Source organism: Stenella coeruleoalba (assembly GCF_951394435.1).
Source record: "Stenella coeruleoalba genome assembly, chromosome: 7".
In the NCBI taxonomy this organism is placed as follows: domain Eukaryota; kingdom Metazoa; phylum Chordata; class Mammalia; order Artiodactyla; family Delphinidae; genus Stenella; species Stenella coeruleoalba.
The window spans coordinates 97,259,609-97,278,454 of record NC_137153.1 but is presented as its reverse complement, the minus strand read 5'-3'; the positions used below and the strand labels follow the sequence as shown (position 1 = coordinate 97,278,454).

Here is an 18,846-nt window from a genome sequence, read left to right as displayed (position 1 = left end):
CTGTACACTGGTTACAGTTAAATGGTTAAAATAGAAAAAAATTTTATACATAAAAAAAGGTATATGCAACATACATGACTTTACATGTAAACAAAGAGGATGAGGAGAATGTACACAAAACTGTGGATGCAGGTTGAGGAGAAAGGAAGGTATGAAGACGTAATGTTAAAGAGGGAATTTCATATCATTCTAATCTTTTGCACTGAGAATGTATTGGAAATGGATATTCACACAATGATTCCTTCTGTCCTTGGCTATGTCAAGTGATCAGCTCAACTGCATTACTCTGTACTTCCATCCTCCACCAGTGCCTAGGAAGGGCACAGTCCACTGTAGGTTCCAATGTGGAAATTTATGATAGGGTTTTAAATTCATACTGCAGGATAAATTGCTACAGTGAAGCTGGCACACGAGAAGAGGGGATTTTGACTTTGAATTGAGAAGTGGGTGGGGAAATGGAACGTGAAACACTCTGCACAGCCTCTCCTTCCTTCCTCTTCTTTCCAGGTCTTTGTCTGTTGGGCTCCTTTAGGCTGATCGGTGGCTGGGGCATGCTGAACTCTTGCTGGGTGGGTTGGCGATGGAACACTCGGTTACACAGTAACTAACAATAAATGGTTGTTGAATGAAGGACAGAGCAGTGAGAGAAACTAAAGGAATCACTTCAAAGGAACCAAGGGGTACACAATGCCATCCCCTGAGGACTAAGCATGAGGGTGTTACCTTGGTTACCAGGGTGTAGCTGGGCCATTCTATTCTATGTCATGATGGGGATGTCAGATGGGGAGAAAGCATTGTCCCCTTCTATCCTGAGGGAGGATATCAGGAAAGTCAGGCTAAGGGTCTCTCGTCTTAGAGGCGATGTTGGCTGCTGTGTGGTGCCTTCTGCCTGGTGGTGTACAACGGGCTTTGTTACTGAAGTGTCAGACATCCACCCAAAACAGTAACGATGACTTAACCAACCTGTTTGGATTGTTAGAAACCTGCCCACAGGATCAGCTGCATCATTTGCAGGTGGTAGTGAAAACTGAAAATGTGAGGCCCCTTGTTCAAAAAATATTAAGCATTTCAAGAAGGTGACATCAGAGATCAGGACAGGGGCCTTCTGAGCAAGAGGCCTTGTGAGAATGCCCAGGTCTCAGGCCCAGGAAACTGCCCCGCCATCCACATAAACACACACTCAGTCCCCATCTTTCTCTGAACCTCAGTCTCTCATTGTCTAATTCCTCCCACACAGTTTCCTTAAGCCACCCCCTCAGTCCAGGGTCCCCTCACCTCCCTGACTTGCGGAATTCCATCATCCTCACGTGGTAGAGTTCTGACTCTTAGCTCTTGCATCTTGCAAACTCTGGAACCCCAATTTCACCAGCTGTTGCCAGAAGTGCTCCTCTACCTGTTTTCTGAATCGGTCCTGCCGGTTGGGAGGAGGAAGGGGGTGGGGAGATTTGGAATGCTCTAATTATAGTCTGAAGTCCCCAACAGAGAAAGCTTTCACTAGTTCCTTCTGAATTACCTGAGGGCAACACCCCTCCAATGAAACCATTAATCTTCTTCCAAAGGGAACAGTCTCATCTCATAGGATGAATATATATTTCATCTATTAAGAAAATATTAACCCTTTTCCTCGTAACACTATAGCCCTGTCATTATTGTGCTCAAAGGAACTTCCTTGGCCTACTTTTATTACAAAGAGCCCCACATTCGCTGAATGTTTTATCTGACTGGCATATCTGGAACTATTCTAAATACTTCCTCTCTGATTCCCCCAATTTTTTCTTTGATGGAAAGAGGAAGCTGAGTTTCTGTCATCCCACCACATCTCAGCAGGTCAGAGAGAGGAAGACGGTAAGCCTGATTCTTAGGGGCTATCTCTGGCTGGGTAAAAATCATCTATAATATGTGACAATTCCTTATTTATGGTTTTGATTAATCCTACTCTAGGGATCCTTTGTTACCACGCCCTGTCCTTCTCCACACCTACATGCTTCCTTTCTGGAGGAGCAGGGAACTTCACCGGGCTCTCAACTTAACTGACAGTGTCAGTGGACCCATGATGCTGCTACAAAATTCTTTTATCCAGCCCTTGCATCTTTGTGGCTCGAGCCTTTGAAAAATGTTTTGCTGGGACTTCCCTGACGGTCCAGTGGTTAGGACTCCGTGCTTCCACTGCAGGGGGCCCGGGTTCGATTCCTGGCTGAGGAACTGGGGTCCCGCATGCTGTGTGGTGCAGCCAAAAAAAAAAAAAAAGTTTTTCCTCTTCTCACACCCCAGACTTTTCCCAAAGTCGCTCATCCTACAGAACGTTGTCTCCTTCTCTACCCAGGGAATGCCTGATTCTCTCCATCTCAAAGTATCTCTGTAGTTTTGCTTATCTTCTTTCTTTTCCTTTACCTGTGCTCTGAACCCCTTCCATCTCCTTCAAAACTCTGTCCCATTGACTTCCCTCTTTTTCTGCCTCTGAGCTTCAATTATTCCTTCTCTGGGTTCAAAAATCTCCCATATTGAAATGGCTTTCCCTTCACCCTGCCTTGCCCTTAAGTTTTCATCACATCTCTTTCTTTCACTTCACAGCCAAATAAATTGAACAAATATCCCTCACACCCTGTCTCTACTTCCTCACCTCCCGCACATCCTCAACCCACAGCAACCTGGTTTCCTCCTGACCTCTCCACCGGAACTGCTTTGACAAAGGTCAATGGCCTCCTTCTGCCAATCCCAGTGGGCGCTTTCCAGTCCTTGTCTCCCTTGACCTCTCTGAGAGTCTCATGTTAATCACCCCATTCTTCAGGAAACTCACTTCCCTGGGTCTCCACACCTTTCTCTCAAGGTCCTCCTCCTACCTGCTTGGCATCTTACTCTTTTTCACGGTTAAATCATCCTCTCGTGATGACAAGAGAGAGACAACACCAGTAATTAGAGGTAGTCCATGAAACATGGGGTCCCAGTGATGTTGCTTACTGGGAATAAGAGAGAATCTCATGAATTGTGAATCCATGAAACATGGGGTCCCAGTGATGTTGCTTACTGGGAATAAGAGAGAATCCCATGAATTGTGAACCATGAAACATGGGGTCCCAGTGATGTTGCTTACTGGGAATAAGAGAGAATCCCATGAATTGTGAACTGTGCTTGGCAAACCCAGCACAGAGGTGCCTCAGGAGCTAAGGATGGTGTGTCCAGGTGTTTAAGTACTACGGAAAATGATGCATGTCTTTTCCTTCTCCAAGCTGTCTTTCAAGTTCCCAGACTCCTTCCTCCCATGGTGGAGATATCCGAAATAGACGAAATAGACGCATAGCCCCAGCACTCAGATGCCAGCTCCATGACACTGAATAAATGCAAAGAACCCAGCCTTCCAACTCTTAGGATCACGGGTGATGAATGCCTGAGGTGCAGTCTCTCCCTTCGTGCACTAAAAGAACATTACTCTAGCAATTCTTGCCCCCTCTCTCCTACAGGATCAGTTTTTCACTCTCCACTGGCACATTCCCATCAGCATAAAAACATGCTGCTCTGGGCTTCCCTGGTGGCGCAGTGGTTGAGAGTCCGCCTGCCGACGCAGGGGACACGGGTTCGTGCCCCGGTCCGGGAAGATCCCACATGCCACGGAGCGGCTGGGCCTGTGAGCCATGGCCACTGAGCCTGCACGTCCGGAGCCTGTGCTCTGCAACAGGAGAGGCCACAACAGTGAGAGGCCCGCGTACCGCAAAAAAAAAAAAAAAAGTGGTAAGTTTCAATTATTTGTTCTAGTTATCTTTCATATTGAAATTAGATTTTTTCTCATTACATAAATAACATGATGATTTTTAATAATTAGAACTATTCATATAAATATCCGGACAAAGAAAAGTCACCTAAAACCTCACATTCTAAGCTCACCACTGCTAATATTGGTGACCAGCTTTCTTGCACCTGTTTATGCATTCACATATACACACGGGTAGATATAAGTTTCCATAAATGAGAAGGTATTGTGAATTTTTTTAATCATCAACCCTTTCCACTTCCATCCCCTACTCCATACGTGCCCCGCCAGTGATCCTTGTTCCCGGTCTGGTAGGTGTCCTTCTCTTCCTCCACAGCCATACAGTCCTACACAGTTTGCTATCTATGGCCATGCTCTACTGGTCTTTGTTTTAGAAAATGAGATCACTCGTTTCCTTGCGTCTTCTGTCTGTCATCAGTGCTCTTGGAAATCCCTCCAGGTCACCTGGAAGGGCTCCAACTCTTCTTAAATGGCTGCTTCATATTCTACGGCAAAAAACTGCACTAAGTTGGAATTTCTCCACCCACTTTCTCCAAGGACTCTGATCCTTGCAGATGTGGAAGAGTTCTGAAGATGCACTGGGAAGACAGTGTGGTACAGGGGGAGACCAGGAATTTGAGACTGAGGACCTAGTTTTCTTAGTACCAGCTGAGACTAAACTATGAAGATTATGGCAAAAGAGCCTTTTAAATGATGATGATGTCAGTGCTGCTGCTGCTAACGGCCATTATTTGCATTTATTGGTTTTGACTTTCTTACTAACTTTATCGGTTTTTTTCTAAGTTACTTTTTCAATAATGAATGCCTTCCCATGTTTCAAAATATCAAAACGTATACAGGGCACACATGGAAAGCCTCCTTCCTGCTCCTGTCTCCCAGCCGCCTGGTTCCCCACCCCATAGAAGACCACTGTTACTGGCTTCTCATATATGTACTTCACAAATTATAAATAATTTTGATTTTCTTTACTCCATTTACTCCTCACCACACAAAGCAGTAGACAGATCCCAGCCCGTGTTACACATGAGGAAGCAGAGGCCAAAATTCAGAGACTAAGCGCTACCTGGCCCGGGACCCCCATGGATCGGACCCCAGGTCTACTCGGCTGGCTTTCTATGCACCAAATGAGCTCACCCAGTGGCTCAACGAAAGGGAGGTGATCAGAAACCCTTCTCTAGGGACTTCCCTAGTGGTCCGGTGGTTAAGACTCCAAGCTTCCACTACAGGCAGCACGGGTTTGATCCCTGGTCAGGGAGCTAAGATCCCACAGGCCACATGGTGTGGCCAAAAAATAAATAAGTAAAAGGAACCCTTCTCTATAGCAAACACTCACCCATCGCACTGATTTATCACTTTAGCAAGCCTGGATTTTTCTCCCCAGAGGCTTTTTTCTTTTCCTTGCCACAGAGCTGGTTCCCCGAGCAGCGGGATGCGGCCGAGCCAAAGACTGTCCCGCCCACGTTCGTGCAGCTGGAGCTTCTGGGAAGGCCAGTGCCTGCGCAGCTGGGCCTCCTGTGCCTCCACTCTCTCTGCCCGTGGCTGCCCCCAGGGCCTCAGGACAGAGGCTGCCTGTTCATGTGTCTGTTTTGCTTCCTCTGCTGGGAAGCTTTTCCTGATGCCCCTTGATTAAAATCCCCTGACACTTGGTTGAGGAAGAGCACCTGGGTGTCCCTGGCTTCATTCACCTGGTCATTTCAACAAGCTCACAAGACAGGCACAAGGAAGCTGAGGGTGGCTCAGAGATGCCAACTGACCTGCCTAAGACGCCACAGCGTGCACGTGGCTTTCTCCTGCCAGTTCCCATGCCTGGTCTGGTGGCCCAGGCCACCTCCGTGGACCGCCCATGCCCTTGGCTTCGGCCTCTAGCGTGCAGGCAGGATTACGCAGAGGCCTCAGGCTTGGGAATCAACAGAAGGGCGTTGAGGCCCGGCTTCGCACTTGCCAGCTCTATCGTTTAGGGCACGTTCCCAATCACTCTAAACTCTGCGCAGTTGAAAAGTGGAGATGCTAAGACAAATCCTAAGGCCCTTGTGAGGCCACAGCATGAAACGAGAACATGAGGTCATGCACAGAGCACACACTCATCTCAGGGCTTGGTGGGATGTGAGCAGTAAAGGCTGTCGATGATGATTTAAAAACTCACTTACCGGGGAATTCCCTGGTGGTCTAATGGTTAGGACTCGGGGCTTTCACTGCTGTGGCCCAGGTTCAATCCCTGGTCGGAGAACTCAGATCCCGCAAGCTGCACGGCGCAGCCAAAACAAAAAACAAAAAACCCCAAAAAACTCACTTATTAGATCCAGTTCTCCTCCCTTGCTCCTGGCAGACAGAGGCCTAGACTCCCGAGTCTTTGAGTTTGAGGCACTGTTTTGCACAGAACGGTTGACATCTTGAGCTGGGCCATGAAGGATGACTAGTCAGACGAACAAGGGAGAGGCTGCCAAAACCAGCAGGTGTGAGAGTGCTGGGGTTTGCCAAAAATGATGGCTTCCCATGTGTCTGGACCTTGCAGGTGGCCTGAGGGGGCACAGGGAGAGCTAAGCCTAGGGAGCTTAAAAGGGACCAGTGCAAGGGGAACAGATAACAAAACTGGCTTATGGCTTGGGGTGGGTCCATGATGGGGGTCAAACCAGACCTCTAAGTCTGAGGCTATTTTAAGCAGGATGGAAAACCCCAGAACTTCTGTTGTTTTTTTTTTTTATATCTTTATTGGAGTATTATTGCTTTACAATGGTGTGTTAGTTTCTGCTTTATAACAAAGTGAATCAGTTATACATATAAATATGTTCCCATACCCCCTCCCTCTTGCGTCTCCCTCCCTCCCACCCTCCCTATCCCACCCCTCTAGGTGGTCACAAAGCACCGAGCTGATCTCCCTGTGCTATGCGGTTGCTTCCCCCTAGCTACCTATTTTACGTTTGGTAGTGTATATATGTCCATGCCACTCTCTTGCTTTGTCACAGCTTACCCTTCCCCCTCCCCGTATCCTCAAGTCCATTCTCTAGTAGGTCTGTGTCTTTACTCCCATCTTACCCCTAGGTTCTTCACGACCTTCTTTTTTTTCTTAGATTCCATATATATGTGTTAGCATACGGTATTTGTTTTTCTCTTTCTGACTTACTTCACTCTGTATGACAGACTCTAGGTCCATCCACCTCACTACAAATCACTCAGTTTCGTTTCTTTTTATGGCTGAGTAATATTCCATTGTATATATGTGCCACATCTTCTTTATCCATTCATCTGATGATGGACGCTTAGGTTGTTTCCATGTCCTGGCTATTGTAAATAGAGCTGCAGTGAACATTTTGGTACATGACTCTTTAAATTATGGTTTTCTAACCCCAGAACTTCTGAGTGCTTCCAGCTACCCCACAACTGATTGGCAGCAAGAACAATATTCTTGTTGTTGGATGAACTCATCTGTTTCTCTTCCCAACAGCAAGCTCCTTATGGATAATTCTGTTTTCCCTAGATTTACCCGTCTATGCTTCCCACTGCTAGGAAAATTTCAGATAAAGATGATCCCTTATGAATGTGGGAGGAGAAACACTTAGGAATGTTCAGTTGTAAAATCAGAAAGGTTTTGATTATTGGGGTGAAGGAAGGATCAGACTAAAACAAGAAAAAACAAAACAAACAGAAAGCTGCCTCTTAGCATGGCCTGTCTGCAACACAGCAAAGCAAATCAATAGGTTTCTTACTAAAACTGTGGGGAGAAAAATTCTCTAAAGTTTATATTGAACGAGAGATGGTACATAGAAAAGAACAGCATAGTACACGTAATTTCCAATTGTACACATACAATGTGCACCAGCACTTGCTTTGTTTGATATGCCGTCTTCATTGTTTTATTTTCATGAACATATTTTCATGAACATATTTATAAGCATAACCTTGCCAGCCTGTGGGTAGTCTTGGGGTTACACTGAACAGTAAAAACTCATTTTTTTCAGTTTATGCCTGTGGGAAGCAAAATAATGCCTCCCCTCCCCCTGCCCAGATGTCCACGTCCTAATCTCCAGAAACTGTGAATATGTTAGTCATATGGCAAAGCGGAATTAAGGATGCTTATCAGGGACTTCCCTGGTGGTCCAGTGGCTGAGACTCCGTGCTCCCAATGCAGGGGGCCCGGGTTCGATCCCTGGTCAGGGAACTAGATCCCACATGCCACAACTAAGAGTTCGCATGCTGCAAATAAAGATCCTGCATGCTGCAATGAAGATTCCGCAGGCGGCAACAAAGATCTTGGGTGCGGCAACTAAAAACTGGCACAGCCAAATAAATAAATAAATTTTTTTTAAAAAAAGGATGCTAATCAGCTGACTTTAGGATAAGGAGATAATCCAGGTAGGCCCAGTGTAATCACAAGGGCCCAGACAAGAGGGAGACAGAAGTGTCCGTTGAAGGAGGAGATGTGATGATGGAAGCAGAGGCCTGAGTGATGTGGCCACAAGCCAAGGAATGTGGGCGGCCTTTAGAAGATGGAAAAGGCAAGGAAACAGATTCTCCCTTGACATCTCCAGAGAGAAGCACAGCCCAGCCAACACCTTGATTTTAGCCCTGTGAGACCTTCCGACCTCCAGAACGGTAAGATATTAAATCTGTGTTGTTCTAAGCTGCTAATTTTGTGGGGATTTGTTGCAGCTGAAATGGGAAACTGATATAATGCCCTTACTTGCTGACCCAGGAGCTGAGCCCTCTCCACCCACCCCAGGTCTCACTGTTTATTCTGGACCGGCGTCCCTGGCTGACTCATGAGAACTCGTAAAAACATCTCGCACATTCTTCCACTCCAGCTCCTCTGGTGATATGTGATGTCTCTGTTACCTTTGGGCCATGCTATCTACTGCCACAGGTGCCCTCTGAGAGCGCCCAGGCCTGTCCCCAGGGGATCACCTTGCAGGACACAGAGAGCATCAGATGCTTGCGTTTCCAAAGCGGCACTCTGTCCCTGCTGTCCTCAGCACTTCAAACTGTACATTGTCCATGAAGGAGCTGAGGGACTTCTCCTTCCCCCACTTCGTCTTTTACCTGGGCATCTGGTCTCACGGAAGTGTTGCCCATGACCCTGTACGATACCTTCAGCTGCATCCCTATCCCCTCAGGGGGCGATCTCTGGGGAAGGATCAGGATCTATACCATCCCACCCCGGCCACCCATCCCATCCTGGCTCTCCCAAGGCTGTCGCCGCAACCTGCCCTGCTCCTTCAGCCAAACACCCTTCCCCTACCCGTGAACTTCCTGCACACACACCCACTCTTGCCAGACGTGCCCGGATGTATTTTCATCCCCGCTAAGGCCACAGGGACCCCCTTCCACGACCTCAAAAGAACTTCAGTTTTATTTCCCTCACCTGCTCCCTAATCCATGGTTCTAGAACCCCGAGTTCCTCCACAGTGAACTTGGCCACCATGGGGGTTTTCAGGACCTTGGTCTGCCAGCATTGCATGGGCCACTGCAATGCTTTACTCCCGGGGGTGAGGGAGCCCATCATCCCTCTTCCCACCTGCAGCAGCTGTACACACCGAGCAGAGAGGCCAGGTCTGTGTCCTCAAAGACTCATTTGCCAAGGCAGCCTCTTCACGGGTGAGATGAGGATGTGGCAGGAGGTAAACTACTGCCGACACCCCCCATTCCATCACTCCCCCTAACCTCACCCACAAAGCTGTTCAGCCCTCACCCCTGACGGCCATCGGGAGCCCCAGCCTCTCTGGAGGGCCCCAGGTGGCTGCCTCTGGCTGACAGCACAGTCGGGGGTCCGGGAGTGGGGTGTAGGGGGGAAGAGGAGGGGTCTCCTGCAAGCTGGGCCAGAACCCACCAATCAGACCCTGTCTCTGCAGCTGAGTCTCTCGTGGAGCTCATTTGCATCATTTAGTTCAATATTTACCGAGCCAACCTCATTTTCTGGGCCGTCTCCGTGGCCGACAGCTGGGAAGGCTGCAATTACGGCATTACACGCACGCAGGGAAGCCACGGAGAGCAAACACGGAGACGCAGCTTCCAAACAAATGCAGCCCTGGGGAGCTCCCGCCTCGTCTACCCCAGATCTCTGCAGCTGGAGTTCTGCCTGGGCCACATCTGCAAGCCGGCTACACCCGGACACAGCCGACAACGGCAACAGAAACAATAACGGTGACTTTTTTTTTTTTTTTTTGCGTTATGCGGGCCTCTCACTGTTGTGGCCTCTCCCGTTGCAGAGCACAGTCTCCGGACGCGCAGGCTCAGCGGCCATGGCTCACAGGCCTAGCTGCTTCTTGGCACATGGGATCTTCCCGGACCGGGGCGCGAACCCGTGTCCCCTGCATCGGCAGGGGGACTCTCAACCACTGCACCACTAGGGAAGCCCTAACAGTGACTTTTTATTAAACTAATCCTAATAATTGACCGCGGCTGGGGCTTAGGTGCAGGCCTTGGGCTAAATTCCCTCCGTGGAATTTCTCACTTAATCCTCACAGCAGACCTGGGAGGCAATGAATCAGTGAGGACTGTTTCAGGCCATCATTCAGACAGAATGAGACTTTGTTAGCCCAGGAGGAGCTCCGGCTTCAGGCACAGCTGGGCTCAAGATGAGAAAGACATCATCAAGACAGTTTTTCTCCAAGTAACTGCTGACCTCACTCAAGTAGGCTCCCGGCTGCGGCAACTCCAGCCCTACCCTTACCCAGGTCTAGGGGTTCGAAGTCTGAACCCATCCGCCAGGGTCCTGAAACTCACTTGGACTGGACAGGCAGGGAAATTTACTTTTCAAGGGAAGCCCTCCATGGAGCAAGGGGAGGAAGGGGAGGACAGGGAAGGATCAGGGGCAGACAGGCAAAGGACTGGCACACTGGTCCACAGCTCACTGAACCTCCCCTGGAATGCAGGTTCCTTCAGGGCAGGGACCCATCATGTTTACTCCCCAGTGCCTAGAAGTGTCTAGACGTGAGAGGCTTTCAGTAAATACCAACTGATTGAGGCTGATTCCTGCTTCTTGAGGGACTGGAACATATCTGAGGGTTAGTTTCGACAGCCATTGTGTGGATAAAAATAGCCATTCAAGTTGGATTGTGATGATTAAGTGAGAAAATGTAAGTAAACATGCCTAAAAATACAGACAGCACATAGGGGCTCCATAGAGGATGGTAGACTTCACAAACTCTTCCGTTTTCCAGTTGCACCTGGCCATGGTAATCTGACCCAGGTGAACAATGATTTCCTATTGACTACTTGTGTCTCCTGATACAATAAAGTAGCTTTAAAAAATAATAGCACTAAGGTGGGGGGGAAGAGAGAAACGGGTGAGGGAGATTAAGAGGCACAAACTTTCAGTTACAAAATAAATGAGTCACAAGGATGAAATGTAGGGAATATAGTCAATAATTAATTATGTAATATCTTTGTATGGTGACAGACGGTAACTAGACTTACGGTGATCATTTTGAAATGTACAAACATATCGAATCACTATGTTGTGTACCAGGAAGTAACATACTGTTGTAGGTCAATGACACTTCAAAAACAACAAAGAAACTCATATCAAAAGAGATCAGATTTGTGGTTACCACAGGCTGGCGTGGGCGGGAGGACTGGAAGAAGGCAGTGAAAATGTACAAACTTCCAGTTCTAAGATAAACAAGTACTAGAGATGTAATGTACAGCCTGATAAATACAGTGAACACTGCTGTATGTTATACGTGAAAGTTGCTAAGACAGTAAATCCTAAGAGTTCTCACCACAAAGAAAAAAATTTTTTCTGTCTTTAATTTTGTATCTGTATGAGATGACGATGTTCACTAAACTTACTGTGATAATCGTTTCCTATGCGTGTAAGTCAAATCATCATGCTGTACACCTTAAACTTATAAGTGCTATATGTCATTGATGTCAATAAAACTGAAAGAAAAAAATAAATAACACTAATCATTTTTTAGCATGCTTTGCCACTTACAATGCACCTTTACAATAATGATCTCATTCGATTCTCTCTAAACACCCATGTGAATTAGACGATAACAACTAATGCTTGTTGAGAGTTTATCCATGCCAGGCATGGTTCTAGACGTCGTGCATTTATTAATTCCCTTCATCTTCACAAAAGCCCTATAAAGTGGATGTTATGTCCCCATGTCACAGGTGAGGAAAGTGAGGGCCAGAGACGTTAAGTAACATGACAGTGGTCACACAGCCAATAAGCAGAGACCCAATTCATCTGTCTTCAGCCTACCATCTTTAACCACTAAGCAAGATGCTGTTTTAGTGAGTTCCATGAGAAAACTGGACCCGGAATAATGCAAAGTCCTCACAAGTAGTAAGCAGCAAAGCTGGGAAGAGAGTGCAATAATCTGTATTTTCCCCACTTCCCAACCAGTAAAGCTCAGTCTCTTTCATTCCATAGTATAAAGGCAGTGTGCTCAGAGCGCCACAGTTTTCAGTGGGCAGCTGCCAGGGGGCTCCGGACCCAAGCGGACACACAGCAGGCACCTAGGAGGTCTGTGAGGTAGCTGAGTGCTGTGGGGATGAGAACAGGGGTCCCCTACTTAACTCCTCTTTGCTTCACGCCAGACCTCAGAGCCAGTGAGCCCGGGGGGTGGCCAGGTGAGAGAGGCAGAGGTGAGCTGGCTGGGAGCTCCGGGAGGGCAGCACCAAGCCCCCAGCAGCTCTGGGCGCCCTGGTACAGCCCCCACCCCCACACACACCGGAGAGCACCACGAAACGTCGGAAGGGCCAAAGCAAAACAAGCACATCACTTAGCTGGGCCCGGCGGGAGTTTTCTCCACACGCCAGCAGAGAAGAGACACGCACAAAGAAAGCAGTGAGCTAGTCAGCATGCCACATTCTGGGGCTGCCCCCCGCCACACACACACCTGGGGCAGCGAGCGGCACCTGAATGGTTTATGGCCACAAAACCTCTGTGGGAACAGCAGGCAGTAGGGCAGACAGGTCAAAAGTTTACACCTAAGAGTTCAAATCTCAGGGATGTGAAATGCAAGGTGGTATCTTAGATGTGATCTTGGAACAGTAAAAGGATATTAGTGGAAATGCACACCAAGCCAGTGATTTTGTAAACAGTAAAGTGCTAATTTCTCCGCTGTGACAAATGTACCATGGTTGTAAGATGATAACATCAGGAAACGCTGCGAGAAGAGTATACAGGAGCTCTCTGCATTATCGTTCTCTGAAAATTTTAAATGACTCCAAAAACGTTTTATTAAACGTTTAAAAAAATTCTCCAGAGGGAATCTCAACTCCATTGCATGCTATGCAACCTTTACTAGATCATTTACGCTTTTCGTGCCTCAGTTTCTTCATCTGGGCACAGAAACATGAGGATAATGATGGTCCCTGCCTTAGAGTACAAAGGGCACTTAGCCTCATCCGGCTCCGTAAATACTCAATAAACATGGGCTATTGTTACATCCACACAGTCTGCCTTCACACACAAACTATCAATACGTTCCCGGGTTGTGGAAGACATCGGGACCACTCCCAGATGCCCCTTCGTGGAAGGACTTGCTGCCAAGCTGCAGAGAGCAGCCCTTCCTGGGGCAGCCGCACCTGCTGACCGAGTGATGGGGGAGGGGAGGGCGGCACAAAGGCCCAGCCACTTCAGCCAGATGTGTGACAGCTCTGCCCAGCAAGCCTGGCGCCAGGTCTCCCCCACGGACTGGCCGAGGCTTTGTCAGGCTTGCATCGCAGTTGCCTCCCTCCTCGGCCCAGTTAGGTGCTGGTCCCCAACAAACCTCTTGCCCCCTGAACTCCACTGCAGTTTTTGCTTCCCGAGAAACTTACCTGCGGCAGCTGGTTCTGGGAGGGGTCCAAGAAAGCAGGTGGTTAGACGGTGCTTGGGACTACAGCACTCCCCTCTCAGCTGGCAAGGAGGGCCCCATCCCTGGTGGCAGGGGAAGTACAGGCAGGCCCGAGCACAAGGGTGATGAATGGACGGTGTACCTGTGGGTGGAGTGTGCAGGCAGGCCATGAGCGTACTGGACATTTGAGAGTGACGGTGGGGTGGGGAGTAATAGTAACCCTAAAGATACCAGTATTAAACGGCCATGGCTAAGTACTGTTGATACTCCCACTGAGAGATAATGCACAGCTGAGGCCTAGGGGCAGCCAGTGGAAAGCCAGGGATGGAAGCCACAGGGCCTCTTTAATTGCATACAAGGAACCGTTCATCTTCTATCCAGGGCAAGCCCACAAGCCCAAGACGTAATAGTCGGAGTGGCTGAACTTCAAAGACAGTTAACGGCCTACCAGGGCAAGACCAGTGAGGGCAAGGTGAAGTCCTGGGATCCCGACCAATGAGATAGGGACATCTGGGGAGAGGCCACTGAATGTGTCAGTTCCCCAGACTCCACTGAACCCTCCAAGCCGGAAGCCTGGTGCAGCCCGCCCCTCCCCCCCAAAGACGGTACAGAGGCCCCTTCCTACAAGGCAACATTCGCTCCTCAGAGCCCACCTCTGCCTGTCTGGAATCTCCTTTAAGAAATCCTTGCCAGGGGCTTCCCTGGTGGCGCAGTGGTTGAGAGTCCGCCTGCCGATGCAGGGGACACGGGTTCGTGCCCCGGGCCGGGAAGATCCCACATGCCGTGGAGCGGCTGGGCCCGTGAGCCATGGCCGCTGGGCCTGCACGTCCGGAGCCTGTGCTCCGCAATGGGAGAGGCCACAACTGTGAGAGGCCCGCGTACCGCAAAAAAAAAAAAAGAAATCCTTACCTTCCCTGAGGTTAAAATGACGCTCATATTCCTTTTGTTAGTGTTTGTTTTCTCCCCAGCATCCAAAATCTTTTTCATAACAAGGCAGGCTCTGGGGTTAGTTTCTGTAGCCTCCGCTGGCGCGTTGGCCTCCGGGCGGGCGTTCTTGAACTCCCGGCTGTGCGGGTTCCCAGGCCTTGCCCGAAGGCCTGTGCACCTCTCGGCCCTTGCGAGGACCAGAGAGCGGGACGGGCCGCACCCCGGCGGAGCGCGGAGCCGGCGGGCGGCTGTGAGGACGGCGCCGCTCCCCATCCTCACTCCGGGAGTGCGCCTCCGGCGCGGCTGCCCCCGCGCGGCTCAGACCTTCAGCGTGGGCGCCTCCGGACACGCCCAGCCTCCTTTATAGCCCCGCAACCACAGCTGTTTGTTTTTCCGGCCGGCGAACTTCATCTTCCGGATCATCCAGGACAGGGACAGAGGCGGCGAGGCGGTGCGACTCATGCACAACCTCTTTAGCACAAACTGGTTGAAGGTGGAGTTGTTTCCTCCGGGCCAGAAACCGTGCAGCTCTGCGAACAGCTTCTGTAGATGTCCTGGCTCCTGGGTTCCGTGCAGCGAGAGTTTTGGTCCTCCTTGTGGTGGATATCGACTCCCGTGATGGCGCCTTCTGCTCAGACAGGTCCCTAAAATGTCCTTTTATTTGTTTTCAGTTTTCCCTTTCACATTTAGGTCTTAATCAACCAAAGATAACTGAAGACACGCATACATATGACTTTATTTTTGTCCAGATAGAAGCCAGTCTCCCCAGCAGCATTTACTAAATATTCCATCCTTTGTCCACAGATACTTGGTGTTAACTTCTCTCGCATGTGAGGCTCTCCTATATTCCTAGATCTGCTTCAGGATTTGCGGCTTTCTTCCGTTTGCTTTGTCCTGTGCTGCTTCTTGGGCTATGGCTTTGTAATGCATCTTAATCACTGGTAAGTGAGGTAGGTGTAAACAAGAATTATTATCATTACAGATGAGGGCACTCAGGCTCGGAATATTGGAGTGAGTTGGCCAAGATCACAGGGCTAATAAGTGGCCACATCAGGATTCAAACCCACGTCTGCATTATTTCAAAGACTGGGATCTTTCCACTCCACAAGGCTGTCCTCAGAGTTGTCTCTTTCCCAGGGAGCAGAAGGGGTTGGTTGCGATGGTAGTTTGAGCGCACTGGCGTCATGCTCCCTGCCTCAAAGGAGGTCATGTTCCGTCCCAGAAGCAACTGACATTTCCTTTGGCTCCTGGAACCAGAGAGAAGCCACATTATCTGCCACTGTTGTCTTCCCTTGGGAGCACCCAGCAGGGCCAAGAGGACCAGTCCCGAGCTCAGGACCCAGAGGAACAGCCTCCACTTTAGTGGGCAGTGGGCTTCCTGCTTCCTGTACTGTGGCTGTGAGGAAGGGCTGAGAAGCCATAGAATTGTCTTCATTTCTTTGAAAATAGATCTGACCACATCTGTCTCCTCTGCTAAAAACAAAATAAACAAATGACACTACCCCCCCCCCACCCCCAGCAAGAAAAAACAAAACCTACAGTGGTTCCCCAAGGAAGCAATAGGGTACAGACTTTTGTTTTTTCTTTTTGTGTTTCTTATTAGCCAATGACCCTATTTTTTCCTATAACAGAACAATATACAGAAGCCTCAAATGTAAAACATTAAAGTGTAGCTTTAGAGGCAAGTGGTCTGTTCAGCCTCCTCCTTGTGCCTGGCATACAGTAGGTGCTCAGTAAATACTGATGGCTACAGGGGCCTCTGGCTGAAGAATCCACATGGTTAAGAGAGGCCTATCGCTCCAGCTGGAGAGTGGCACATGGACGGGTCAAGACCAGACAGCAGGGAGCAGGGAGCTCCCGGTGGTGTCCGCCTGGGATGTCTCCCTCACAGCCCCTTGGAGAAGTCTCTGTGTGGATGGGTTTTGAAGGAGAATAGGCTGATTCTCCTAAAGGGAGGGTCTTCTCCACGCCAACCCTGCTTCATGTACAGTAATATAAATCTGAAGGAGAAAAAAAACGCATCTGACTCCAAATCCCAAGAGCTTTCCCTGCGCTGCTCCCTCCGGGTGTGCCATAGGAGGGCAAAGGTACAAGAACATGTCAGATGAAGAAAATCCCACTGTCTCCCCAGCTCGCATGCTCGTACAGACAGAAAATCGGCATAAAGGGGGACATGGGGGGTGGCTTGGAGACAGGTCCCCATCCTCCCTGGGCTATGTTCAAGTTATGTCACCCTCTCTGAGCCTCAGCTTCTCATCTGCATGGCAGGATTAAATGAGTCAATGTAGATATAGCTTAGTGCCCACGGTCCTGTAGGTTTAGTTCCCTTCCTTCCTCCCCCCCCACCCCCCCACAGAGCACCCCAGCGTTCCTCTGGGCAACAGAGGGCCAGTGTGGGCTGGCTTTTCTAGACCAGCATTTTCCCCCTTCTCCCCTGAGCCAGATTCCCCACAGGTGCCTTCAACTCTTCCACGTTGCAGAGGTGCTGGTTCCCCCTTACGGGCCCATTTCTTCCCCATCCTGTGCTCCCACCTAAAACACTGCTGGCTCTCCCTCACCACAAGGGGGCGTATCAGGGTATGGTGGAGAGCATTCTCCATTATTTCCATTCCCCTTACCAACCTGTTCCGTCAGGTCCTGGCATTTCCCCATCACTCAGTTGGGCTTTGCATTTTACTTTCCCTCTCCAGGGCCCGACCAGCCTCCCTTCCACCCCAAACCTGTAGCCAGGGCTTCAAAGCACGATTCCTTCCAGTTCCCTTGTTGGCTGTGAGTGCCGAGCTCCTACTGCTGCTGACTGATATGGCAAGTTTTGTTTTTGGCTTTGACGTGTCCATAAAACAAATGTGCACATAAACAATTATGGTCAGATATGCAGTCAGTGCACTACATGTTCAGACAGTAGAACAAGTGAGCAGTCCTCTGCTGGCTCCTGGGTAGGAAAGCCTTCCCAGTGCATGTAACGCTGAAGTGGGTTTTAAAGGTGGAGTAGGAGTTCAGATGAGGAGAGAGGAATATGGGAGAATTTCTAGGCAGAGTGACCAGCACGTGTAAGTGTGTACAGCTGTGGAAAGGCCTGGGTCATGGAGTCGTGTGGTATGGGGTGGAGAGGGAGGGGGACGGGCTGAAGGCATACGCTGAAGCAAGCCTGTAAAGGGCGCTGAAAGCCAAAGAGAGGAGTTCGGAGTTCATTACCCTGAAAGCAGGAATGGAGGGCATTATGGCAGAGGGGCACCAAACGAGCTCCGGGTATCAGTTTCCCAACCATATCTGCAGCAGACAGGAGGAACCTTTCACCAGCAACCCAGTGACCATCCCAAGTAGTGTTTTTGGGGTCATTTAACAAGTCTAAAGTGGAAAAACCATCAGTTCTCAAACTTTCCAGTTTTAGGACCTCTTCTCCCTCTTAAAAATTGAGCAACCCAAGAGGTTTTGTTCGTGTGGCTTGCCTCTATCAATATTTACTTGATTAGAAATTGAGAAATTTTAAAAGTTAATTCATTTGAAATAAACATAGTGTATGTTGAAGTGTTTTTTAATCTTTATGAAAAATAATTATTGTTAAAGGAATTAATGACAGGAATGGTGTTGTATTTGATTTTTGCAAATCTCTGTTATCTGGCTTCATAGACGACAGCTGGATTTCCACATGTGCTCCTTCATTCCATCTGTTGTGATATCACATGCCATGCAGCCTCTGGGAAACTCCACTATACACCTATGAGAGACTGGGAGTGAAAACAGCAAGCAGAGTCAGTGTTATTATGAAAATGGCTCTTATCTCATAGACCCCTCCTGCAAGTGGTCTTCAAGTCACCTTTTAAGAACTGCCAGGCAAATCATCAGAGGAGCAAATAGCTGTCAGAACAGCAAGGAGGGGCTTTTAAAAAAATCACAGGAAGGAAAAAGACTTAATTCAGGGGATATGAAGAGGCAGGGGTGAAAGCAAGGCTGTGTCACCTAGGGCGACACAGGTTTGCCTCCTGGCTCTGCCACTAAGTAACTGTGTAGCTTTGGCCTGACTGACCTCAGTTAACCCATCTGTAAAATGGCAATAATGCTAGTATAAGTAAAGCATGCAGCACAGGGTGAGACACTTGGACTTCTGAAGGTTAGCTCCCTCCTCCTGGGCCAAAAGAGGACTTTGTGAAAACAGCTTTGGTTCAGTAGCTAAGACATACATGTAAGTCTGGGATAGGCTGTTTTGCTTCTGTAACATGGGTCAGACGTGAACTCCAAATGCACGGGCACCTTGAAAACTTTGGTACTATTCGCACAGCTGCTCAGTCCAAGGCCACAGTGTAATGTGGCTGTCAAACCAGCAAGCTCAAATTCAGGGTGCATTCATGGAGACACCATGCACAG

General features: G+C 49.0%; 1 long non-coding RNA gene across 1 annotated transcript in view; it reads right to left on the bottom strand.

Moving 5' to 3' along the window:
- LOC307189434 overlaps positions 1-14,594 on the bottom strand; it is a 118,303-nt gene extending 103,709 nt beyond the window's left edge. The window contains exons 1-2 of the long non-coding RNA XR_013829189.1: positions 14,464-14,594; positions 13,538-13,696 (exon numbers count right to left, since the gene is read on the bottom strand). This is a non-coding gene — a long non-coding RNA (uncharacterized lncRNA). The remainder of the gene's footprint in view (positions 1-13,537; positions 13,697-14,463) is intronic.
- Positions 14,595-18,846: the final 4,252 nt, after the last annotated feature.